Genomic DNA, 26,699 nt, shown 5'->3' with positions numbered 1-26,699 from the left:
TCATCCTTAAAAGTGTCACCATAAGAGCCTATTAACAATTCTCAGGAAATAAAAATAGAATCTGGGTAATAAAATGAAGTCTAACCTTTTTCTTTGTCTTAGTCTAGTTTCACTTGTTCATAGGATACCACATGCAGAGGTCCTGCACCCGGCACTTCAGACCAGAGTTCCTGGTGCGAAATGGCTGCAACTGATGCTTCAGCTCATCAGGCCGTTTGCAGAGATGCTGCATCTGGCACCTCAGTCTGGAGTGCTGTGAGCAACAAAACTGCACCCAATCTGTCAGAACTCTGCCTCCCTCCCTCCCCTCCCTGCAGACAAGAACTCTATAAAGCAGCCATGCTCCTCACGCCCTTTCAGGGAGAGCATGTACTCTAGAGTGCGAGCTCACACCACTCGATTCTTTGATCAAAGAATGAAGGTTTCCTTTGCTTCTGAACTGAACTTGGTCTTGTTTTATTGGCTCAAATGACACCAGGCAGAAGTAGCCTTATTGGGCACCTGCAGGAGGGTTGGTAAAAAAATTTTGGCAAACACAAAGGGATAGATAATGGCCTTTTTGCCTACACCTATTCACTGGGCTCGCCAACCTCCAGGGTTCAACAGTCGCATACTCCAGTCACTTTTGGTTTGGTAAAGGGAAGTGGCCAGACCTGTGATCCAAGAGGCAAGACCAGGAAAAGGCCAGTTATTAAAGACCGCTAGGCAAAATGGAATAAGGATGCTCAACCTGAGTTCAAGGAAAGGCAGTGAAGATGCCTGAGTGTAAAAGGGTCCCAAGGTAGGTATGTGACAGTGGCTTGACCTCTTTCAGTCAGTGCTGGTTTCTCTGAAGTGGGCTGGGGAGCTCTGTGAGCCACTCACAAGACCAGGAACCCCATTATCAAGAAGCTGTGAGCTGCTAGCAAGAACAGGAAATACCCACAGTGCAACCTCTCCTCCCCCACTGCTTGTGAGGTGAATCTTGGGTGATTCTTTATCAACTGAAGTTCCAAGGGCTCTCCTCCCAGTACCAGCACAGAATTCCAGCTTCCCAGCAATATGGTGAGTGTCCTGTTGGGAATCCCACGTGCTTTTAGCTCTCACCAAGCAGGAAGTCTGCAAACTCCTCCTTTTCTGCAGAAAGGACAAAAGAGAAGACCACCATCTCAGACAGCTGTGCCACTCCCTAATGCACCAAGTTGGTCAGGAACTAATGTGGCTAACCTGTTCTGGCCCAGAGGCAGTCCCATCTAAACTCCTGTGGGATATTCTGACTGAGGAAAGACTAAATACAAATTCAAGGGGGAGGAGTCTGACATAGCCGATTGCAGGGAGCTCCGCAACCTGGCGGTACCAAACCGCCCCCCTCGAACATGATCTAATTGATGTTCAAATTGATAGGTTCCTGGATCAGAACTAACCTTTAAATGGTAGCAATAAAAAAAGCTTTGTGAGGAGTTGACCCAAACCCAATCCTAACTTGCAAAAGAAGGAAGGCTGAAATTGAAGGTCTGAGGCCATCAATTTTGTGGCATATCTTAGATGGAAAAAATCAGCAAACTAGCCAAGAAAAGGATTACTGACCAAAAGTGAAGGAAAACAGCTAACAGGACTTATGTGAGATTGATTCATTATAAGGAATTGGCTGAATGGCTCATGCAACTACAGAGGCTAACAAATCCCAAGATCTGTAAGGAAAATGAAGACAATTAAGAAATGTTTATAATCCACCTTACATGGAGGAAAGACAATCTGGATACAGTTGTGGAGAGCAGGGATCCTCCTGGACACATTCAGATTGGTTCAAGGTGGCAGAGTAGAAGGATGTGCGCTCACTCCCTCTTGAGAGAGCACCAGAATCACAACTAACTCCTGAACAATCATGACAAGAAGACACTGGAACTCACCAAAAAAGATACTCCATATCCAAAGACAAAGGAGAAGCCGCAATGAGATGGTAGGAGGGGCACAATCACAATAAAGTCAAATCCCATAACCGCTAGGTGGGTGACTCACAAACTGGAGAACGATTATACCACAGAAGTCCACCCACTGCAGTGAAGGTCCTGAGCCCCACATCAGGCTTCCCAACCTGGGGGTCTGGCAACTAGAGGAGAAATTCCCAGAGATTCAGTCTTTGAAGGCTAGCGGGATTTGATTGCAGGATTTTGATAGGACTGGGGAAAACAGAGACTCCACTCTTGGAGGGCACACACAAAGTAATGTGCACATCAGGACCTAGGGGGAAGGAGCAGTGACCCCACAGGAGACAGAATCAGACCTAAATGTTAGTGTTGGAGGGTCTCCTGCAGAGGCAGGGGCGGCTATGGCTCACCACGGGGACAAGGACACTGGCAGCAGAAGTTCTGGGAAGTACTCCTTGGCATGAGCCCTCCCAGAGTCCGCCATTAGCTGCACCAAAGACCCTGTAGGCTCCAGTGCTGGGTCACCTCAGGCCAAACAACCAACAGGGAGGGAACTCACTCCCAACCATCAGCAAAGAAGGAAATTAAAGTTTGACTGAGCTATGCCCACCAGAGCAAAACCAAGCTCTACCCACCACCAGTCCCTCCTATCAGGAAGCTTGCACAGCCTCTTAGATAGCCTCATCCACCAGAGAGGAGACAGCAGAAGCAAGAAGAACTACAATCTTCCAGCCTGTGGAATGAAAACCACATTCACAGAAAGGTGGACAAAATGAACAGGCAGAGGACTATGTACCACATGAAGGAACAAGATAAAACCCCAGAAAAACAACTAAATGAAGTGGAGATAGGCAACCTTCCAGAAAAAGAATTCAGAATAATTATAGTGAAGATGATCTAGGACCTTGGAAAAAGAATGGAGGCAAAGATCAAGAAGATGCAAGAAATGTTTAATAAAGACCTAGAAGATTTAAAGAACAAACACTTAGAAGAATTAAAGAACAAATAAACAGAGATGAACAATACAATAACTGAAATGAAAAATATACTAGAAGGAATAAATAGCAGAATAACTGAGGCAGAAGAACGGATAAGTGACCTGGAAGACAGAATGGTGGAATTCACTGCTGTGGAACAGAACAAAGAAAAAAGAATAAAAAGAAATGAAGACAGCCTAAGAGACCTCTGGGACAATATTAAATACAACAACATTCGCATTATAGGGGTCCCAGAAGGAGAAGAGAGAGAGAAAGGACCAGAGAAAATATTTGAAGAGATTATAGTCGAAAACTTCCCTAACATGGGAAAGGTAATACCTACACACATCCAGGAAGCACAGAGAGTCCCAGGCAGGGTAAACCCAAGGAGAAACACACCAAGAAACAGAGTACTCAAACTGACAAAAATTAAAGACAAAGAAAAGCAACAAGGGAAAACAACAAATAACATACAAGGGAACTCCCATAAGGTTAACAGCTGAGTTCTCAGCAGGAATTCTACAAGCCAGAAAGGAGTGGTACAATATATATAAAGTGATGAAAGGGAAGCAACTACAAACAAGATTACTCTACCCAGGAAGGATCTCATTCAGATTTGATGGAGAAATCAAAAGCTTTACAGACAAGCAAAAGCTAAGAGAATTCATCACCACCAAACCAGCTCTACAACAAATGATAAAGGAACTTCTCTAAGTGGGAAACACAAGAGAAGAAAAGGACCGACAAAAACAAACCCAAAACAATTAAGAAAATGGTCATAGGAACATACATATCGATAATTACTTTAAATGTGAATGGATTAATGCTCCAAGCAAAAGACACAGGCTCGCTGAATGGATACAAAAACAAGACCCATATATACACTGTCTACAAGAGACCCAATTCAGACCTAGGGACACATACAGACTGAAGGTAAGGGGATGGAAAAAGATATTCTATGCAAATGGAAATCCAAAGAAATCTGGAGTAGCAATACTCTTATCAGATAAAATAGACTTTAAAATAAAGAATGTTATAAGAGACAAGGAAGGACACTACATAATGATCAAGGGATCAATCTAAGAAGAAGACATAACAATTATAAATACATATGCACCCAACATAAGAGCACCTCACACATAAGGCGAATGCTAACAGCTATAAAAGAGGAAATCGATAGTAACACAATAATAGTGGGGGACTTTAACACCTCACTTACACCAATGGACAGATCATCCAAACAGAAAATAAATGAGAAAACACAAGCTTTAAATGACACAATAGACCAGACAGACATAATTGATATTTATAGGACAGTCCATTCAAAAACAGCAGATTACACTTTCTTCTCACGTGCATAAGGAACATTCTCCAGGATAGATCACATCTTGGGTCACAAATCAACTCTCGGTAAATTTAAGAAAACTGAAATTGTATCAAGCATCTATTCTGACCACACCGCTATGAGATTAGAAATCAATTACAGGGGGAAAAAAACGTAAAAAACACAAACACATGGAGGCTAACCAATACAGTACTAAATAACCAAGAGATCTCTGAAGACATCAAAGAGGAAATCAAAAAATACCTAGAGACAAATGACAACAAAAACACGATGATCCAAAACCTATGGGATGCAGCAAAAGCAGTTCTAAGAAAGAAGTTTATAGCAATACAATCCTACCTCAAGAAACAAGAAACATCTCAAATAAACAACCTAACCTTACACCTAAAGGAACTAGAGAAAGAACAAACAAAACCCAAAGTTTGTAAAAGGAAAGACATCATAAAGATCAGAGCAGAAATAAATGAAATAGAAACAAAGAAAACAATAGCAAAGATCAATAAAACTAAAAGCTGGTTCTTTGCAAAGAGAAACAAAATTGATAAACCTTTAGCCAGACTCATCAAGAAGAAGAGGGCGAGGACTCAAATCAATGAAATTAGAATTGAAAAAGGAGAAGTTACAATGGACACCACAGAAATACAAAGCATCATAAAAGACTAGTAGAAGCAACTCTATGCCAATAAAATGGACAACCTGGAAGAAATGGACAAATTCTTAGAAAGGTATAACCTTCCAAGACTGAACCAGGAAGAATCAGAAAATATGAACAGACAAATCACAAGCACTGAAATTGAAACTATGATTAAAAATCTTCCAACAAACAAAAGTCCAGGACCAGATGGCTTCACAGGTGAATTTTATCAAACATTTAAAGAGTTAACACCCATCCTTCTCAAACTCTTCCAAAAAACTGCAGAGGAAGGAACACTCACAAACTCATTCTATGAAGCCACCATCACCCTGATACCAAAACCAGACAAAGACACCACAAAAAAAGAAAACTACAGACCAATATCACTGTGAATATAGACGCAAAAATCCTCAACAAAATCCTAGCAAAGAGAATCCAACAACACATTAAAAGGATCATACACCATGATCAAGTGGGATTTATCCCAGGGATGCAAGGATTCTTCAATATATGCAAATCAGTCAATGTGATACACCATATTAACAAATTGAAGAATAAAAACCATAGGATCATCTCAGTAGATGCAGAAAAAGCTTTTGACAAAATTGAACACAGATTTATGATAAAAACTCTCCAAAAGTGGGCACAGGGGGAAGCTACTTCAACATAATAAGGGCCATACATGACAAACCCACAGCAAACATCATTCTCAATGGTGAAAAACTGAAAACATTTCCTCTAAGATCAGGAACAAGACAAGGATGTCCACTCTAACCACTATTATTCAACATAGTTTTGGAAGTCCTACCATGGAAATCAGAGAAGAAAAAGAAATAAAAGGAATACAAATTGGAAATGAAGAAGTAAAACTGTCACTGTTTGCAGATGACATACTATATACAGAGAATCCTAAAAATGCCACCAGAAAACTACTAGAGTTAATCAATGAATTTGGTAAAGTCGCAGGATACAAAATTAATGCACAGAAATCTCTTGCATTCCTATACACTAACAATGAAAGATCAGAAAGAGAAATTAAGGAAACAATCCCATTCACCATTGTAACTAAAAAAATAAAATACCTAGGAATAAACCTACCTAAGGAGGTAAAAGACCTGTACTCAGAAAACTACAAGACACTGATTTAAGAAATCAAAGATGACACAAACAGATGGAGAGATATACCATGTTCTTAGATTGGAAGAATCAACAGTGTGAAAATGACTATACTACCCAAAGCAATCTACAGATTCAATGCAATCCCTATCAAACTACCAATGGCATTTTTCACAGAACTAGAACAAAAAGTCTTAAAATTTCTATGGAGACACAAAAGACTCTGAATAGCCAAAGCAATCTTGAGGGAAAAAGGGAGCTGGAGGAATCAGACTCCCTGACTTCAGACTATACTACAAAGCTACAGTGATCAAGACAATATGGTACTGGCACAGAAACAGAAATATAAATCAATGGAACAGGGTAGAAAACCCAGAAAGAAACCCACGCACCTACGGTCAACTAATCTATGACAAAGGAGGCAAGGGTATGCCATGGAGAAAAGACAGTCTCTTCAGTAAGGGGTGCTGGGAAAACTGGACAGCCACATGTAAAAGAATGAAATTAGAACATTCCCTAACACAATACACAAAAATAAACTCAAAATCGATTAAAGACCTAAATGTAAGACCAGACACAATAAAACTCTTAAAGGAAAACATAGGAAGAACATGCTTTGACATAAATCACAGCAAGATCTTTTTTGACCCACCTCCTAGAGTAGTGGAAATAAAAACAAAATTAAACAAATGGGACCTAATGAAACTTAAAGGCTTTTGCACTGCAAAGGAAACTATAAACAAGATGAAAAGACAACCCTCAGAATGGGAGAAAATATTTGCAAACGAATCAATGGACAAAGGATTAATCTCTAAAATACATAAACAGCTCATGCAGCTCAATATTAAAAAAACAAACAATCCCGTCAAAAAATGGGCAGAAGACCTAAATAGACATTTCTCCAAAGAAGATGTACAGATGGCCAAAAGGCACAAGAAAAGCTGCTCAGCATCACTAATTATTAGAGAAATGCAAATCAAAACTACAATGAGGTATCACCTCACATCAGTTAGAATGGCCATCATCAGAAAATCCACAAACAACAAATGCTGGAGAGGGTGTGGAGAAAAGGGAACCCTTTTGCACTGTTGGTGGTAATGTAAATTGATACAACCACTATGGAGAACAGTATGGAGGTTCCTTAAAAAACTAAAATTAGAATTACCATACGACCCAGCAATCCCACTACTGGGCATATACCCAGAGAAAACCATAATTCAAAAAGACACATGCACCCCAATGTTCATTGTAGCACTATTTACAATAGCCAGGTCATGGAAGCAACCTAAATGCCCATCGACAGATGAATGGATAAAAAAGGTGTGGTACATATATACAATAGAATATTACTCAGCCATAAAAAGGAACGACATTGGGTCATTTGTACAGACGTGAATGGACCTAGAGACTGTCAGACAGAATGAAGTAAGTCAGAAAGAGTAAAACAAATATTGTATATTAACGCATATATGTGGAATCTAGACAAATGGTGCAGACGAACCAGTTTGCAAGGCAGAAATAGAGACACAGATATAGAGAACATACGTATGTACACCAAGGGGGGAAAGGGGGCGGTGGTGGTGGTGGTGGTGGGATGAATTGGGAGACTGAGATTGACATATATACAGTAATATGTATAACATAGATAACTAATAAGAACCTGTTGTATAAAAAAATAAAATTCAAAAAAAAATTCAAGGGGGACCTCCAGTTATATCAGAATCCACACCATTTGGATGTCTTCTATTTTGGTCTTTTGAGTAATCCATTATTAGTTTTGTGCCAAATTTCCTGAACCAGAAATCTTATTTGGGTCAAATCTTGGGGTATTTACATAACTAATTATCATCCAGGGTCTAACCACCCACCAGGAAAAGTACTCCCTTTGAAGCAGGTCCCGATGGAGAAGAAGGGCTCATCTAGGTACACATCCCATTTACCACTTCTGACCTGTATAGCTGGAAAAGTCATAGTAAGGGGTTGTGAGAAAATCCAGAGGGGTTCCTGAATCTGAGTAGGGGAATCTTTCAGACCCATGACCCTACCTGGGTTGACACTCAGAAAGAACCTCCTCAAAGTACTCCTAACGAGGGAAGAAAAACCAAAGAGAACAGAAACAATGCAAGTCATGCCATTTTCAGACCACAGAATCAAGTGATCCCAGATACCAAACCCAACTGGGACCATCAAGACAATGGAGAAGGGGGTGGAAGACAGAGACTGACTCATTATAAAAATACGATCCTAAAGGGAATCCAAGGAGGAGGACAGAAACCTGTCAGTTGGAATAAGATAAAGGAAATCAATCAGGAGCCAACAGAAAACACTCCAGGACTCCTAGAGCACCTCAGGGAATGCCTCTAAATCTACTACCACTGGCCCTGAGTCATTGGAAGGGAATGCAATCCTGAGGTCATATTTTATTTCCCAAAATGCCCCCAACATTAGGCATAAACTTCAGAAAATGGAAACAGACCAGATGCCCCTACCTATCACCTGGTCAAGGTTGCCTACTGAGGGTTGAGGGTGTTTAATAACCCAGATACAGAGGAAGAAAAGTCAGAGAATAAAAAGGCCCAGAGGCAAGCTGTTGTCCTCCAATGTCAACTGGTTGGCATGGGAATCTGAACTAACTGCCCACGGAGACACTCAACTCTGGTGAGTGGCGCCCAGCTCCCACTGAGGGATAGCAAGCCAAGGAAACTAGGACCCAATCGTTGCACCATATGTAAACCAGAGGGACACTGAAAAGGAGAATGCCCTCACTGCCCCCAAAGGGAAATGGCAGATCCTGGCCACTACCCTCAAAGGCAGATGGTCCAAATAGATGGAGAATGATGGGGCCAGAGGGCTCCTAAGCCAGGATTCCAACTGATCCCCAAGGAGCCCTGGTTGACATTGGACGTAGTGGGGAAAACTGTCAAATTCTTAGCTGACACCAGAGCCACAAAAATTTCAAAAATTTCCCCACCATCTTTGGGGAAACTTTAGGTAAAGACCTGAAAGATCTACATCTGAAGGAGGGAACACTCCTCCAGTATGTAGACAACATTCTGATTGCCAGCCCTACTAAGGAGGTTTCTGACAAAAATACTGTAATCACTCTGAACCACCTAGCCCATAAAGGATATAAGGTGTCCAAAAAAAAAAGGCTCAAATATTATAAACTCAGGTGACTTACCTAGGCTTCATTCTTTTTTCTTTTTTAATTAATTAATTTATTTTGGCTGCGCCAGGTCTTAGTTGCAGCAGGCAGGATCTTTGTTGTGGCATGCAGACTTCTTAGTTGCAGCATGTGGACTCAGTTGCAGCATGCATGTGGGATCTAGTTCCCCAACCAGGGGTCGAACCGAGACCCCCTGGATTGGGAGCGTGGAGTCTTACCCACTGGACCACCAGGGAAGTCCCTAGTCTTCATTTTTATAGAAGGCCAGAGAAGCCTACCCCAGGAGGGAAAAGAAGCCATTTGCTGCCTCACCCCTCCTAAAACTAGAAAACAGCGTTCGGGGATGGCCAGATTTTGCCCATCTGGATCCCTAACTACGGTCTAATAACTAGACTTCTATACATAAAGTTGAAAGGAAAGGATAATGATCCTTTTGAATGGAATTCAGAATATGAAGAGGCCTTTCAACAGTTGAAAAAGCAATTACTTCAGGCCCCGGCCCTAGCCCTCTCAGATTTAGCTAAACCCTTCGATCTTTACATTCATGAGAGAAGGGGAACTACCTTTGGCACATCAGCTCAAAAACTAGGACCCCTTACTCCAGTGGTTGCTTATTTCTCTAAACAATTAGATCAAACTGCTAAGGCATGGCCTCCTTGCCTACGGGCAGTAGGAGCTACCACAACCCTGCTAAAGGTGGCTGAAAGTTAGTGTTTGGTCACCAGTCACTATATGGACGCCACACCAGGTTCAGACTATAGTAAGTTCTAAGGGAACAGAATGGCTTATCCCCTGGAAAGTCGATTCAAATTCACCTTATGCTTTTAGACAACCCAGTCGCTACCATAAAAACCTATCACACACTAGATCCTGCCACACTGCTACCCACAGAAACAGGGCCCCAGAGCATGATTGTATAGAAACCATAGACGTGATCTATTCCAGTCATCCCAACCTAGGAAGTGAACCTCTCCCAAATGCCAATGAGGAATGGTTCACAGACAGGAGCAGTTTTATGAAAGAGGGGAAAAGGCTGGCAGGATATGCAGTGACCTCCCAGACCCAAGTCAAAGAAGCACAAAACCTATCCCCAGGGACTTCTGACCCAAAGGTGGAACTGACAGTCCTCACCTGAGCCTTAGAGCTCGGGACAGGGAAGATCTTAAATGTTTATACAGATTCCCAGTATGCGTATGCCATCCTACGTGCACATGGGCTATTTGGAAGGAAACAGGTATGCCTACTGCAGAGAATAAACAGTTGAAATATGGCTTAGGCATATTGAAGCTCTTAGAAGCAGCACAGCTTGCAAAAAAAGGTGTCATTGATTCATTGTAGGTGTCACCAAAACGGGAATGCAGAGGTAATAAAGGAAAACAACAAGGCAGATGCAACTGCCAAAAGGGCGGCCCTAGAACCAGTAACTTGGCAATTACCCCCTCATACCTTGAAGGCCAGATCCATCCAATTATTACCCAATCTACAGTAAGGAAGAGTTAGACAAAGCCCAAAAACAGGGCTTCAGTAGAGAACTAGGAGGCCATGAGTGGCTAGTTGATGAACATGGGCAATACTTCTTTTCCCCAACTGCAGCTTGTCAAGCCATCGGAAAGGGTCATCAAGGAACTCACTGTGGGGGGGAAGCCCTATATAATTGGTTAGTTAAGGTCATGGTAACTCCTGACATGAAAAGTATAATCAGTTGAATTGTTGAGATATGTCCCAGCTATACAATGAACAACCCCAATACCAGATCTCCCAGAGGCCCCCAGATAAGGCCCATTCAGACCAGAGGGACATATCCTGGACATTGGCATATTGATTTCACTGTCATACCCAGAGTACCAGGCAATTTCAGGTATATCTCTTGGTAAAAGTAGACACATTTTCTGGTCAGATAGAAGCATTCCCCACTAGTCCCAGTTTTTGAGCTAATACCCCAAGGGCGAGTCCCCTTTTCTCATTCCTCATTCAGCTGAAGTGACTAAGGCATTACTAAAAGAAATAATCCTCAGGTTTGGGCTCCCAGGATCCCTACAAAATGATAGCGGTCCAGCATTTGTGTCTCAAGTGACAAAGGGGATAACAAGTGCCCTGGGCATAAAATGGACCTTGCACTCAGCCCGGAGACCCTATTCACTGGGGAAAGTAGAGAGGTCCAATCAGACCTTGAAAAGGGCCTTAGCCAAACTATGTCAGGAAACTCAAGAAAATCAGATTAAGTTGCTTCTGATTGCCCTGCTCCACATGCAGTTAGCTCCAAGGAGTAAGTTAAAGTTAAGTGCATTTGAACTCATGTATGGTAGACCCATTCCCAAACCCAAGAGAAGGGACACTTTAGCCCCCTTGAAATGGAACAACTCAAGTATGCCCTCCAGGTAGGAGAAACCATGATAGCCCCTATGGAATATGGTAACCAGGTGCTGCCTGCACCCACTGACCTGGCCCTGCACCCCTTCCAGCCAGGAGACTGGGTGAACCTAAAAACCTGGAAAACTGGCAGCCAACAAAACCAACTCACTCCTAAGTGGAATGACCTCACTTGGTGATCCTAACCACCCATTCTGCCCTGAAGTTGCAGGGATCATTCTGTGGGTATATCACACTCAAGTGAAGAGGGCTCCTGAGCCCCAACCTCTGAGAGACAACCTGGGGTGATGGAACCCCTTGACTACTCGCGTGAACCACTCTCTGCCCTGAAGCTTCTCTTCTGAAAAACAACAAAAGTGTGACCAGGGATATTCAGGCCAAGGCAGTGAGCCTCAACATCAGGGCACACTTTTGCCTATAAGCAAAAGACCTAGATACCTGCATTTTTAGGAAAAAAATTTGTCATGTGACCATTATTCTCTTGTCAATATTTGAGCCATGTATCTTAAATTGTCTGGTGTCCTTTGTCTCCAAAAGGTTAGACAAATGGTGGTGCTCAGGGGTATGAACAGTTAGTGTTAAGGCCTGGTGACAATCAAACATACCTACAGGCAGCTGGGGAGAAGTTCTGCTCCTCTAACCAGGGTTATGGTGACTGACACCCAAAATCAGCAGGAAGAAGTTACAGAACATGGACCTTCGCCCCTCAGCACCCCTCAAGAGTGAGGAGCAGGTCAAAAGACAGAGGAGGGATCTTTAACTGGCAATGCTCATTAACAACTCCCGGGAAATAAAAATAGAATCTGGGTAGTAAAATAAAGTCTAAGTTTTTTTTTTTCCTTTGCGCTTCGTCTAGTTTCACTTGCTCATAGGGGGCCGCTTGCAGAGACCTTGCGCCCAGCACTTTGGACCACAGTTCCTCAGCAGCGGGTTGCGTGTGGAGATGCTGTGCCTGGCACTGCAATCTGGAGCATGAGCAGCACAGCTGTGCCAGCCCCGGGAGAACTCCGCCCGTTCCCTCCCTGATGAGGAGATCCCTATAGAGCAGCCCCGCCCACGGCCTGTCGGGAAAAGCACTAGTTCGCACCTCTCCATTATCTGATCCAAGAATAAAGCTTTCCTTTGCTTCTGAACAGAACTTGGTCTCGTTCTATTGGCTCAAACGACACTGCACAGAAGGACCCTTGTTGGGGACCGACTAGGGAAGGTTGGTAACAAAAGCAAAATGAAATAAAACATCTCCTGACCTTACAATTCCCTCCAGTTACTGTACCAATTCTCTTTTCTCCCTTACAGTAAAATATTACAAAAACTCTCTACACACGTCATTTCTACTTCTTCACCTTCCATTACCTTCTCAATGTACTTCAGTCTCAACAATAACCTGAAAGTTCTTCATGCTAAGATTACCAAAAACATCCACTCCTCTGACATCATCTTACTTGACCACGTAGAAGCACTGACCCCACTGTATACTGTCTCATTCTTTTTTTTTTTAATAAATTTATTTATTTTATTTTTTGGCTGTGTTGGGTCTTCGTTGCTGTGCATGGGCTTTCTCTAGTTGCAGCGAGCGGGGGCTACTCTTCGTTGCAGTGCACGGGCTTCTCACTGAGGTGGCTTCTCTTGCTGTGGAGCACGGGCTCTAGGCGTGCGGGCTTCAGTAGTTGTGTCACATGGGCTCAACAGTTGTGGCTCGCGGGCTCTAGAGTGCAGGCTCAGTAGCTGTGGCACACAGGCTTAGGTGCTCCGCAGCATGCGGGATCTTCCCGGACCAGGGCTCGAACCCGTGTCCCCTGCATTGGCAGGCGGATTCTTAACCACTGTGCCACCAGGAAGTCCTACTGTCTCATTCTTGAATTGCTCTCCTCTTAGTTTCCCTGACATCATCTTCCAGTGTGGCCACTCTATTTCAGTCTCTTTTGCCTGCTCCTCATCTAAATGTTAGAAATTCACCTGGATCAGTTTTCACCCCACGTTTTCTTCAGATGATCTCATCTAATTATGTAGCTTTTAAAACCATCTATGCTGACAACTCCCAAATTTATGTATCTGTTTCACACTCTGAGCCCCCACGGTTGTATATCCAACTACCTACTTGACATCTCTCAGCAATTTTACATGCATCTCAATATACCAAAATAAAACTTGAAGATGGCATATTAAGGAGGGTAGGCAAGTTGACAAAATTCAATAAGACATTTAACAGCTTCTGATGCATTCTGACCCAGCGTTTCTCAGAATTAATATTCTAGTGCCCATGGAATTTTGTATTAGGCTTTAGTAGATCTATTTGATTTGTTAGAATTCAATCAACACTAAATGCAGCATGGCATTTAGACTGTTAATTTCAGCCCCTCTTTAAATGGTGGATATTATTCCAAATGACCTATCATATTGAACAAAAATTGTCTTCTAAGACATTTTTTAAAGCTTCTCACTAGCGTCTAGTGAATTAGTGGTCAAATATTAAACCAGGGCTTCCCTGGTGGCGCAGTGGTTGAGAGTCTGCCTGCCGGTGCGGGGGACATGGGTTCGAGCCCTGGTCTGGGAGAATCCCACATGCCACGGAGCAACTAGGCCCGCGAGCCACAGCTACTGAGCCTGCGCGTCTGGAGCCCGTGCTCCGCAACAAGAGAGGCCGCGATAGTGAGAGGCCCACGCACCGCGATGAAGAGTGGTCCCCGCTCGCTGCAACTAGAGAAAGCCCTCGCACAGAAACGAAGACCCAACACAGCCAAAAATAAATTAATTAATTAATTAATTAATTTAAAAAAATATTAAACCATAAAAATCATCCATTAGTAGCTAGGAAACATACAATCCAAGATGGAATAAACTTGGTAATCCTTCTGACAAGGGCGAAACTGAAGTGAGAGACCTTACTTCATCCACAGAGCAAAGTGTGAGGAAGTGCGACAAAGACACTGCCCTTCAGCACTACGCTCCACCAGACACTCGTGTCTGGGGTTGAAGGAACGGAGCCACCAGAAGCAGCCTCACTCCATGTGGGTATCTGCAGTCGGCTGAGCTTTGAACAAGCTGGCACCCAGTCCCTACTTCGGCACGGGCACACAATCTAAAACCTGCTCTTCGGCACAGATGCACTGGCATAAAATCTGTCCTTAGGCCCAGAAACTGGGAATTTTGGCTATAGTTAGATAACGCGTCATTCCAACAAAGTGATTGAAACTGCATGGGGTGGGCAAATTTGATAAAATGCAGCAGGCAGAGCAGGAAGAATTCAGACATTTGTTGGCAACAGATCCAGAATTTTAAGGAGGAAAAAAAATACTTTGTGTGGAAAATTTCTGTAAGAATGTATGCCAAACTGTTAAGAGTAGTTATCAAGAAGAGAAAGGATTATTGGAAATTTTTAAAGTATATATTTCTATTATTTTGATTTTAAAAATATATATATATAAGGAAAAAATACAAATAATTGGAAAGCAATAAAAAAAATGCCACACCCATAACCTATTCACCAGCAATCAATTCCCAGATCTTTCTTTTAGATGTCTGGAAGGGAAATTTGGGATTTCTTCCTTGGGATAGTATATAATTTCCTTCACTGATGTAAAAAGATTCCTTTTTTCCTTTACGGATCAAACTTCCCACAAAGTTTCAATGTGAGGCTGAATCATGTGTATAAAATAAAAGATTTTTAGTTCATCTTCAATAAAACAGAATATTCTTTAAACCAATTATTTTTACTAGGAGGGAAAATGATTTCAGTAACTGAAATGTTTAGCCAAGATACTGGATGGTGCTTTTTACCTGCCATAGCAATTAAAATGTCTCTAATAAAATACCACTGAGATAAATTAGAGTCCTTTATTCAGAGCTCATCAGAGAAGATCTAATTTATAGCATTGACTATAACATGTTAAAAAGTCTCTATTTGAAAGCTAATTCCATGATAAATTTTAATCATGTGGATAGAACTAGCTTCAAAGCTGTATTAATTATACATTTAAGCTCACATACAAACTCGTACATTACAGTACAGCCAGAACATGTAAAATATAGTCTGAACCAAATTAAAATATGCCAATTTCCTCAGCAGTTATTTGCTTTTGATATACTATAGTTATTTCAGCCCATTCTTTATAAACATTAAATTACTGCTGTGTTTTCTCAGCCATTTTGCTTCCTTAGAAAGAACTCCAGGCTCTGGTTAACTCCATGGCCTGATTTTCTGCTTTCACAGAGTACAAAGCAGATATCCATCCAAGATAAATACCTTAATAAAAGGGGTGAAAATTGCTGGCAAGTTTCACCTCCTTATCCCAAAGTCTGTTCACCCCACCCACTGTAATTCCTAGTCTCACCCTCCTATTACTCTCTCTCTAGGTTTTCATCTCTGGCATCAAAATCACAGGGCACGTCACCAGAGTCCCTGTTAAGTACAGGCATGCACTCCCTGTTTCAAAAACAGCCTAAAGCTGCAGCCAGTCAGCAAACTTACCAGTCTTCGACAAGATAAGAAGCTTGTTCCATATGTAAATGAACATTTCATTCTCCATCTAGAAAGTCTTGGTACCAAGAAAAGATCAAGTGAATTGAATAGTGTGCTTAGCGCTGTCACTGAATATTACACGTATGTAATACCTCACGCAGTAAAAAATTCAAATGAAAATTTGTAGATTAAAAATTTAGGGGCTTCCCTGGTGGCGCAGTGGTTGAGAGTCTGCCTGCCAATGCAGGGGACGTGGGTTCGAGCCCTGGTCTGGGAGGATCCCACATGCCGCGGAGCAGCTGGGCCCGTGAGCCACAACTGCTGAGCCTGAGCGTCTGGAGCCTGTGCTCCGCAACGGGAGAGGCCGTGATAGTGAGAGGCCCGCGCACCGCGATGAGGAGTGGCCCCCACTCGCCGCAACTGGAGAAAGCCCTCGCACAGAAACGAAGACCCAACACAGCCAAAAATAAACATAATAAATAAATAATAAATAAAAATTAAAAAAAAAAAAAATTTAGCCTATTTCACTTCTCCTGTCCCCTAGTTTCCTAGTTTCATGCCCTGGAGGTAGCTTGATCATTTTACAGATGTTCAATGCATATAAAAGCATACAAGTGTAAAACAAACAACAATGACAAAAACAAAAACTTGTACTATACACCATATTCTTCCCTTTACTCTTTTAACATTATATATTGGAAACTGTCCAAAATCAGTACATATAGAACAGCTTCATTCTTTAAAAGGTTGCATAGAATCCCATGCCATACAGGTACATAATTTACTTAACCAGTGTCCTAATATAGATATTTATGCTGCTTCCAATCTTTTTGTTATTTCAAACAGCCCTATAAGGAATATCCTTGTATATTTGTCACTTAAGACGTGACAAGCATAGCTGTGGATAAATTCCCAGAGTAGTATTGCAGGATCAAAGAATATATGCATTTGTAATTTTGATAAGATATTGTTAAATAGCCTTTTATAGAGTTTATACCAAATTATATAACTAATAGCAGTGTATTGAATACCTATTTTCTCACACCCCTTTCAATATAGCATGCTATCAGAATTCTTTTATCTTTGCCAAACTAACAAGGGAAAATGGCACTTCCTTGTAGATTTAACTTAAATTAATTTTTTTCCTATTATATATTAAGTGAATACCTTTTCATATGTTAAGACCCATTTATACTTCCTTTGATACCAACTGTTTTGATCCTTTGTCCATTTCTTGTAGGATTATTGGTCTTCTTCTCACATATTTATTTATATATGCTGAGAAACATATCCTTTGGTCTATGTCATGAGTTGCAGACAAAATATTTTCCCCTGGCTTGTCATTTGTGTTTTTTCCTTTGTTTATGGATTTTAATGACAAGATAATTTTATTTTAATTTTATATGGTCAAATTAATCTATCTTTTAATTTAAGATTTCTTAGTTTTGGATTAACCCTAGAAATGTCTTCCCAACCTTGAAATGTTTTACATACACACACACACACACACACACCTGTGTGTATACATATATAATATTTCTATAGTATACTTTTTACTTTTATTTTTAAATTTAAATCTTTGAAACATTTGGAATTTAGGGATAAAAAATGAGGTAAGAGTCCAAAAATAATTTTATTTTCCAGATTACTATCCAGTTGTCCCAATACCATTTATTAAATAATTCATCACTTACCTACTGATTTGCTACGCCATTCTTGCCATACACTAATATGCAACACATATTTGTGTCTACTTACAGACTTTCTTTTCTATTCCATTTATCTGCATGTTTATTCATGCATTATTATTACATTAATGCAATTACTATAACTCTATATTTTAAAATATGGGAGAGACTGTAACTTGTTACTCTTCTTTGCCCAGACTTTTCTTGAATATTTTTCCCTATTTTCCATGTGACTCAACCCTTCCAGTTCAAAAAACAAATGAACAAATAAATAACACTCTTATTGTATTTACTGATACAGAATTTATTACTTACATTAGGAAGAGCTGATATCTTTATAACACTGAATCTTCCTATTTAAGAAAATGTATGCTTTCCTTATTTGTACAGATTTTGTATATTTCTTGTTAAATTTATTTCTATAAATTTTTTTTCTACTGTAAATGTGATATTTTCTTCCATTATAACTTCCAGTTGGTTATTGTCTGTACTTATGAAAGTTGCTTGCTGTTTATTATTGTACTCAGCCATTTATAAATTCTTCTATTGTTTGTTACAATTGTTCAGTTGATTCTTTTGTATTATTCATGTAAGCAAGTATAACATTTGCAAATAATGATAATATTACATCCTTTTTCAGATATATATGCCTCATTCTCTCCTCTCTAATTGTACTGGCAAGAACCTTCAGAATCATGTTAAAAAAGTAGTAGTGAGTGCTCACTTGGGCAACACACATGCTAAAATTGGAGCAATACAGAGAAGATTAGCATGGCTTCTGAGCAAGGATGACACAGAAATTTGTGATACGTTCCATATTTTCTCTCCTCAGGAATGGGACACGAAAGCAAAAATAAACAAATGGGACTACATCAAAATAAATAGCTTTGCACAGCAAAGGAAACTATCAACAAAACAAAAAGGCGGCCTACAGAATGAGAGAAGGTATTTGCAATATCAGATATATCCAATAAGGGGTTGATATTTAAAATACATAAAGAACTCATACAACTCAATATAAAAAAACAAAAAAACAACCCAATTAAAAAATGGGCAGAGGCCCTGAATAAAAATTTTTCTACAGATAGCCAACAGACACCTGAAAAGATGCTCAACATCACTAATTATCAGGGAAATGCAAATCAAAACCACGGTGAGCTACCACATCATACCTGTCAGAATGGCAATTATCAAAAAGACAAGAAACAAGTATTGGCAAGGATGTGGAGAAAAGGGAACCCTTGTTTGTGAGATTATAAATTGGTGGAGTCACTATGGAAAACAGTATGGAGTTTCCTCAAAAAATTAAAAATAGGGCTTCCCTGGTGGCACAGTGGTTGAGAATCTGCCTGCCAATGCAGGGGACACAGGTTCGAGCCCTGGTCTGGGAAGATCCCACATGCCGCGGAGCGACTAGGCCCGTGTGCCACAGTTACTGAGCCTGCGCGTCTGGAGCCTGTGCTCCGCAACAAGAAAGGCCACGATAGTGAGAGGCCCGCGCAGCACGATGAAGAGCGGCCCCCGCTTGCCGCAACTAGAGAAAGCCCTCGCACAGAAACGAAGACCCAACACAGCCATAAATAAATAAATAAATAAATAAAAATTAAAAAAAAAAAAAGAATTTGGTCAACAACCTTTAATTTGGTCACAACCTTTCTTTAAAAAAAAAAAAAAAAAATTAAAATAGAACTGCCATATGATCCAGCAATTTCACTTGTGGGTATTTACCCAAAGAAAACAAAAACACTAATTTGAAAAGATTTATGCACGCTATTGTTTCACTGCAGCATTAAATAGCCAAGATATGGAAACAATCTAAATGTCCATCAATAAATGAATGGATAAAGAAGATGTGGTACATATATACAATGGAATATTAGTCATAAAAAAGAATGAAATCTGCCATTTGTGGCAACATGAATGGATCTAAAGGATATTATGTTAAGTAAAATAAGTCAGACAGAAAAAGACAAATACCAGATGATTTCACTTATATGTGTAAGCTAAAGCACAAACAAACAAAACAAATGAAAACAGACTCAGAGAACAAACTGATGGTTGCTGGGAGGTGGGAGACAAAATAAGTAAAGGGGATTAATAGGCACAAATCTTCAGTTATAAATAAGCCACGAGGATGCAACATACAACATAAAGAATATGGTCAATAATACCTTAATAGCTTTGTATGGGGACAGATGGTTACAAGATTTGTCATGATGATCATTTCATAATGTATGTAAATGTCAAATCACCATGTAGTACACCTGAAATTAACATATTATTCTATATCAACTGTATTTCAATTAAAAAAAGGAAAAGAAGTAGTGACAGTGGACACTCTGGCTTTATTCTTGACATTATGGGGATTTTCTCATTGTGTTTTCACTGACATCATACTGGCTTTTAGGTGGTAACTATTAATTTAAAATGTGGCCATACAGTCCCTAGTTTTTTGAGTTTTTTTCCAATACTTGATTGGTAGGATTATATGATTTATCTTATTTGTTCTCCTCTAGGTGAATTATATTAACAGAGTTACTAATGTTGGATTATTTTTCCATTTCTGGAATGAGCTAGTACTATTATCCCCACCACGCTCAGTCATTGTCCAGAGGCAGCCCAGGGGAAGGAAGTATGGTTTTGGTATGAACACCATGGTGGGTTTAAAGGGGTTGCCAGCTGGAGTCTGTCATCAGCTACGCTCCTCACAGCAGATTCTCTTGAAGGAGATTTGAGCAGCACATTTTTACGCCACCACATCAGTCAGTAAAGGACTAGAAGTCAGAAAACTTGAGCTCCAGAACTATGACACCAACCAGTTATCACTGTTATCTTAGACAGGTCATGTGCTTTCTGAGCCTCACCGTTTCCTTGCTTGATAAAGACAGACATAATAACAGGGCACATGCACTTAAAGTGCTTGAAAGAGATTCTGGTACATACTGTGCTATAAATATTAGCTATGATTATTATTATTATTATTACCAAAAATCCCTTCAGAGAGGAGCCCCAGAACCTGGAACACAACAGTAGCTGCCATTTCTTGAGCACTTATTACATACATGCCAGGCAGTCAGTGTTGGCAAGGAGAGGATCAGAAGGGAAGAGAGAAAGAGAAAGGAAGGAAATGTGGCACTTAAGTGCTGTTACCACCTTGAGCAACTTACACTAAAGGAAGAGGCTCTCCTGCATTTAGAATTTGCTAGAACAAAAGAGAGACTTATAAGGAAGAAGTAAAGTAAGCCAAAAAATTCCTTCCTGGATGTGTTAAGTTTACTGCAAAGGAAAGACAGCAAGGATTTAGGGTGTCAGCAATGTTCAGAATAGAGTAGGCCCTTGGCTGGAGCTTTCATTTGGCTATATCCCCTGGGTCCCCCTGGTGGCAGGATGGGTGAAGGAAGATGAGCAATATCAACATACAGAGCAAGGGTTTAGCACAGGCGAACATGACTTCTGACCCTGCATCTCCCACTTACCAACTCTGAACAAAATCCTTAACTTTCTTGTCCTCGTCCTCTAGAGGGACTGTTCTGAGGAATAAATGAGATAATTATGTACAATTTATGTAAAGCATCTGACATAGAATAGCTGCTTAATAAGCATGGCTATTATTATTAAAGCATAACTCATATGTTTTATAATGACCTAAGTTTCACTTATAAAACTACTCTCCGTATGGGGACATGTGTATGCATACGGCTGATTCGCTTTGTTGTGCAACAGAAAGTAACACAGTATTGTGAAGCAATTATACTCCAATAAAGATCTATTAAAAAAAAAAAAAACTACTCTCAGAAATGATGTTAATTTGGAAATTCCCTGGCAGTCTAATGGTTAGGACTCTGCTCCTTCACTGCAGGGAGTACGGGCTAGATCCTTGGTCGGGGAACTAGGATCCCACATGTCACATGGTGGGACCAAAAAAAAAATGATGTTTTTAGTAAGTATTGATAGCCACCAAAAATATTTTTCATGAAGTTTAATCTTAGAACTTTCAGGAAAAATCACATAATCTAAATGTTTTTCAATAATTACACTTACGCTCTAATTGCAGTTTTGATCTTGCACTGAAAAAAATTTAAAAGAACATTTTTTTTAAATAAATTCATCTCTAATGGAAAAACTAGCTGAAATGATCATTTTAAAATAAATACTATCCAAAAGCTACTCACTTTCCAACTCCTAAGTCACACGCAATAGTTAAAAATATGAGAACCTAAGGCACAAATACCATCATTATATTAAGATGGTCTTTTATGTAAACATGAATCAACACATGCCTGACAGACTATAGTAGTCAATTTGGAGATATGGAAGTTCTTGTTTCAATGGATGAAATATGCATGCTTTTGAAAAATTCAAATGTGAGCTTTTTTTTTATCTAAGAGATTTCTTCTGATCTGAAAGGGTAGCAAGGATCAGGTTAAAAGTTTGCATGAAAACGTGCACCAAATCTTTAAAAAGCAAAGATCACAGTTGATATAAGATGGTTTCTAGAGAGAAAGCATTTATTGTACAGCCTTGTAATTGTTTCCATTCACATGGAACAACTCCAGTTGCTTTCAAAAATCAACAAATGATAAGCAGAAGGAAGATGGGAAGAAACAACAGCACTTTTTTTATGTCCAACTGATAAACACTGGGCTGCATATATATTATGCTAAGCGTAATTAAGCACAGAATTAACATCATTTGTAATGCAGTGCAATAAGGCAGCTGAGACAAATGAAAAAAAAAGGTCTGCAACAAATTGCTTTGATGATCTAAATTGACACTGCCAAGTTATGTATTTACAAAAAATATGGACAAAGGGTCAAATAAATAAATTTTTTCTAGATGTATGTGCATAGGTTATGACTAAAGGTCTGAAGCAATTTTCATCCTGTTATTCATCTAGTTTGATAGATCTTAACCTTCCATGAACCATGTCTCTCACAGTGTATCTAATTACCTAGAATGGATCCAAAAACAGTCCTAACCCTGCATTTTAGTAGCTAAAGCATCATAAACAAAAGATAAATTATTTCCTTGATAAAACTTTGGAGATAAAAATTTACAAAAGAAGTCAAGAACAAATTATTGAATGTTTTTAATGTTTTAAGTACCGGGCAAGCACTTGAAATATGTCATTAATTCACTCAACAAACATTTACTGAGTTCATACTCTTTGATGAGCAGGTACTCTATTTAAGTGTTGAAGACATAAAGGTTATAAGGATATCACAATCTAGTGGCAGTGACAAGTATATATAGATACAATTTCGATACGATACGAAATGCAGTGATAGCAGAAGGTCCTGGTGTAGAGTGGGAATAAGTGTAGGGGCGGGAGGAATGCCCAGAGACAAGGTATTTTACCTAATTTTGCGGGAGAAGAGAGTCAAGAATAGCTTCTCAGAAGAGATGATCACACTGGGACCGCAAAAATGAATAACAGTTGATTTTCATAATAATCTCTAATAATCCCCGTAAGTAGGAAACATTATTCCCATTTTGTAGATGAGGAAACAGATGTACTCTGACTTAGAGATGATAACTGGTAGGACCAAGTCTACCTGATCCCAATATCATACCTTTTCTATTGTCTCTGAAGATCGAGAAAAATACTCTGTATGTCTCTCCAAGTCACAGAATTTTTTCACCATTACTTATTTCATTTAGCAATTCCAGCACACTGTTCCCTTCTTGCAATTCTCACCACGCTCAGCTAAAAGAATATATAGTAATTGCTGGCTTGTATTTCTGCCATATACTCTTAGAAATTCTCATGAAAACCCAAGATATTACAGTTGTCACAGAGAAGAATAGATATGAAAATCTAAAACTGTCACTGGGAAGAATGGAAGCCCTATTAAGACTTTTATAATAAATGTCTGGAAAATTTCCTTTAATTGATCAAATAGTCTCAGATTTAATCAGAGGGAGAGGCAGTAGTCTAAAGATCATCTAGAAAAAGAGTTTATTTATCTCTCCTCATGATGGGATACAGTAAGATTTTCTTGATCTTTTGCCTACCTCAACCTACTATAGTCTCCAATTGCAAGAGACTATGTAAGAGCTGTAGGAATTTAAGAGCCATCCTGAGTAGGAAAAACTCACTTTCTTGTGTATCCCCCCTTTACGACTCACACGGAACACTTCACTTCTGACACTTCTGGTCACCAAATGTGTGGGAATTTTTCCCACACCAAGCAATTCTGTGACACCAGCTGGGTGTCCCACAGTTTAACTCAACCCTGACACTATCAACCTGGAGACAGAGCCAGATCCATAGTTTACGGGCTCAGTCCCACAAGACTGCTCCCCACCCCAATTTCAAATAGCAAGTCCAGGTTGTCACCTGTGTTTCTGACCTATCAGCTAGAAATCCCCAAAACCCTCACCTTGGGTTCAATTAATTTGCTAGAGTGGCTCACAGAATTAAGGAAAACAGTATACTTGCTGTTTACTGGTTTATTATAAAAGGATATGCTAAAAGATACAGATGAACATCCAGATGAAAGAGATGTGTGGGGCAAGCTATGTGGGGAGGGGCACAGAGCTTCCATGCTCTCTCCCAGAGCACTGCTCTCCTAGCACTTCCAAGTAGTCACCAACCCAGAAGCTCTTCACACCCATACTTCAGGGATTTTTATAGAGGCGTTATCACCTAGGCATCATGGATCATTAACTTCACTGCCAGCCCCTCTCCTTTTTCTGGAGGAGGGCTGAAAATTCCAAGTTTCTAATCATGGCTTGATCTTTCTGGTGACCATCCTCCATCCAGGAGCCCACCAAGAGTTACCTAATTAGAACAGAAGGCAGAGACCAATATATATATATTTTTTTTTCCTGCTATCTCACACATCCTAATCACCTATTGCCAGCAGTTCATGATACTTTATATTTAGCTATCTATGGAAGCACACTAAGATACATCATCAACATCATCATCATCACTGAGCCATAAAATAGGAGATCTGGAGGGATCCACAGATGTGTTCATTTAACAGATGTTTATCGATGATGTACTATGTGCAAGGCAACATGCTATCCACTAAGTAATTAAAGTTGAGCAAGCCACAGTGCCTGACATTAGGGGTTTGCCATCCATGGTGGCAGACAATCAGGCAAGAATATAAATGCATGTGCTCCAGCCCGTTTATTTAACACATGTGGAAAAGAGGATAAGAAAATAAGTAGTTTATCAAACTCTGATTATGCATTGTTGATGGGAGTGGAAGCTGATATAACCTTTTTTGGAAGACAATTTGGAAATGCCTTTTAAATTTGCAAATGTTCTTATTCTTTAACATAGACATCCTAAACAGAAATTTATCCTTCAGATGTACTTACAGAAATTCCAAAAGTAAGTGTTTGAGAATATTAATGCAGTTTTGATTATATTAGAGAAACACTGGGAACAATCTAAATGTCTATCAACTGATTGACTGAATGAACTATAGAATACTGTGTAGCAATTTAAAAGATGAAATAGATTCAACATAATGTAAACACAAGAGGTTATTCAAGAGCTATTGGTATGTGAAAAAACACATGGATGGTATAGTTCTATCTTTGTTTAAAAAGGAAAAAATCACCACAAGTAAATGTTTAGAAAAATAAATAGCAGAGAAATGTATACTCAACTATAAACAGTGGTTAATACAATGGCTTCAGGTACTTTCTATCTTTTACGTTAATATTTTGTAATGCTGGATTTTTTTTCTAAATAAAAAGTGTGTTTGACTAAGCTGATGTGATTTATAAACACTGTATCTTTCAAAAAATTTGACATTTCTAGGTTTTTATATTTATGAAAGTTATTTAAAAACTATAAAGGCTTAAATAAATTATGGGATTATCTATTTATATTAATGCTAAATAATATTAGACATTACTTTGAGGTACTGTGAAAGAGAATATACTTATACAGAAAAAAGATTTTAAAACCATTAAAAATAACATTAAGAATTAGGATAATGACATAGTTTCCTAGTTTCTTTCAAGAATTCCTGAACTTTAATCCAGGTCCCTGGAGTCCTGGTCTAATTCTGTTTCTATGCAGTTATCTCTTGCCTATGGGTAATCTCTTAAAACTCTTGCTCAAAGGCAAAAACTCTTCTAAGCAACACTAATTCTCATTACAGAAAATGCAAATACTGGAGTGTTTCTATGAATGGAAAAGAAAGCTGCTATTATTGCTAATAAGCACTTTTGATGATACACTGTGGAAACTGTAAACTTTATAACACATGAAAGTAAAGTTGAAACAACCAGTGACTTAGCCTGTCAACACGAAGGCCTCACAGTTATCTAGAACTCGTAGTTACCACAGCATTTGTCAGCTATTTTTGTACAAAGTAATCATAATCTTATACAAATAAAATATTTATATTTGGCTAGAAGAAGATGTAACATGAGGGTCCCCTCTTGCCCAAACAGAAAACTATCAAACTGAGATCAGCAACTCTCTGTGTAAGAATAAGAGGAATGACTGAACAATTGAAGTTCCCATGCTTCTGGGCAAACTGCAGCCAGGTTCTGAGCTCACTTAAAGAAGAAAAGTTTGCTTGAATAGCAAAATCAAGTGTAAAACCATCTAACAGGGACTTTAATATATGCTGAATGTTCTCTTTTCAAATTCATAGAATTCACACCATAAATTGAAGAAGGTAAATTTTAAGGAATGTAAGATTTATCAGTCTTCAGATTTGGCTACTTCAGTGTATAGAAGTGAAAAGTGAAGATATAATTTTATTCAACTCAGGCTTTGATTTGCCCATTTGGGTGGCTGAGTATATAAGGGGATGTTAAGATAAAAATTTCTGCTGAGACTTTAAGACAAGAGGCATGAGATAACAAAAACACTTGTGAAACAGGCCAGCCATTGTGTGTTCTGATATTTACAACTGAAAACACTCCTAAATTATATGTGTCTAAAGCTTATGTCTCCAGCTTTGAAGGCAAGAATCATGTGCTTGGACTCATTCAGTGTTGGACTTCAATTAAGTCATTGACATGACTCCTATTTCCCATTTTCCATGTACATTTCCCT

General features: G+C 39.5%; 1 protein-coding gene and 1 pseudogene across 3 annotated transcripts in view; one reads left to right on the top strand and one right to left on the bottom strand.

Annotated features, from left to right (window-relative positions):
* MORC1 (MORC family CW-type zinc finger 1) overlaps window positions 1-26,699 on the bottom strand; it is a 363,536-nt gene that overhangs the window by 278,918 nt on the left and 57,919 nt on the right. The window lies entirely within an intron of this gene.
* Window positions 10,333-26,699, top strand: part of LOC309659578 (small nuclear ribonucleoprotein G pseudogene) — a 69,029-nt pseudogene continuing 52,662 nt past the window's right edge. The window contains exons 1-2 of the transcript in view: window positions 10,333-10,379; window positions 10,484-10,565. The product of the transcript in view is annotated as a small nuclear ribonucleoprotein G pseudogene (transcript). The remainder of the gene's footprint in view (window positions 10,380-10,483; window positions 10,566-26,699) is intronic.

The sequence above is a fragment of the Balaenoptera physalus genome (genome assembly GCF_965194825.1).
Source record: "Balaenoptera physalus genome assembly, chromosome: 4".
NCBI lineage: Eukaryota > Metazoa > Chordata > Mammalia > Artiodactyla > Balaenopteridae > Balaenoptera > Balaenoptera physalus.
Note: the sequence above shows the minus strand (reverse complement) of the source record. Positions and strands in the feature narration are given on the sequence as shown.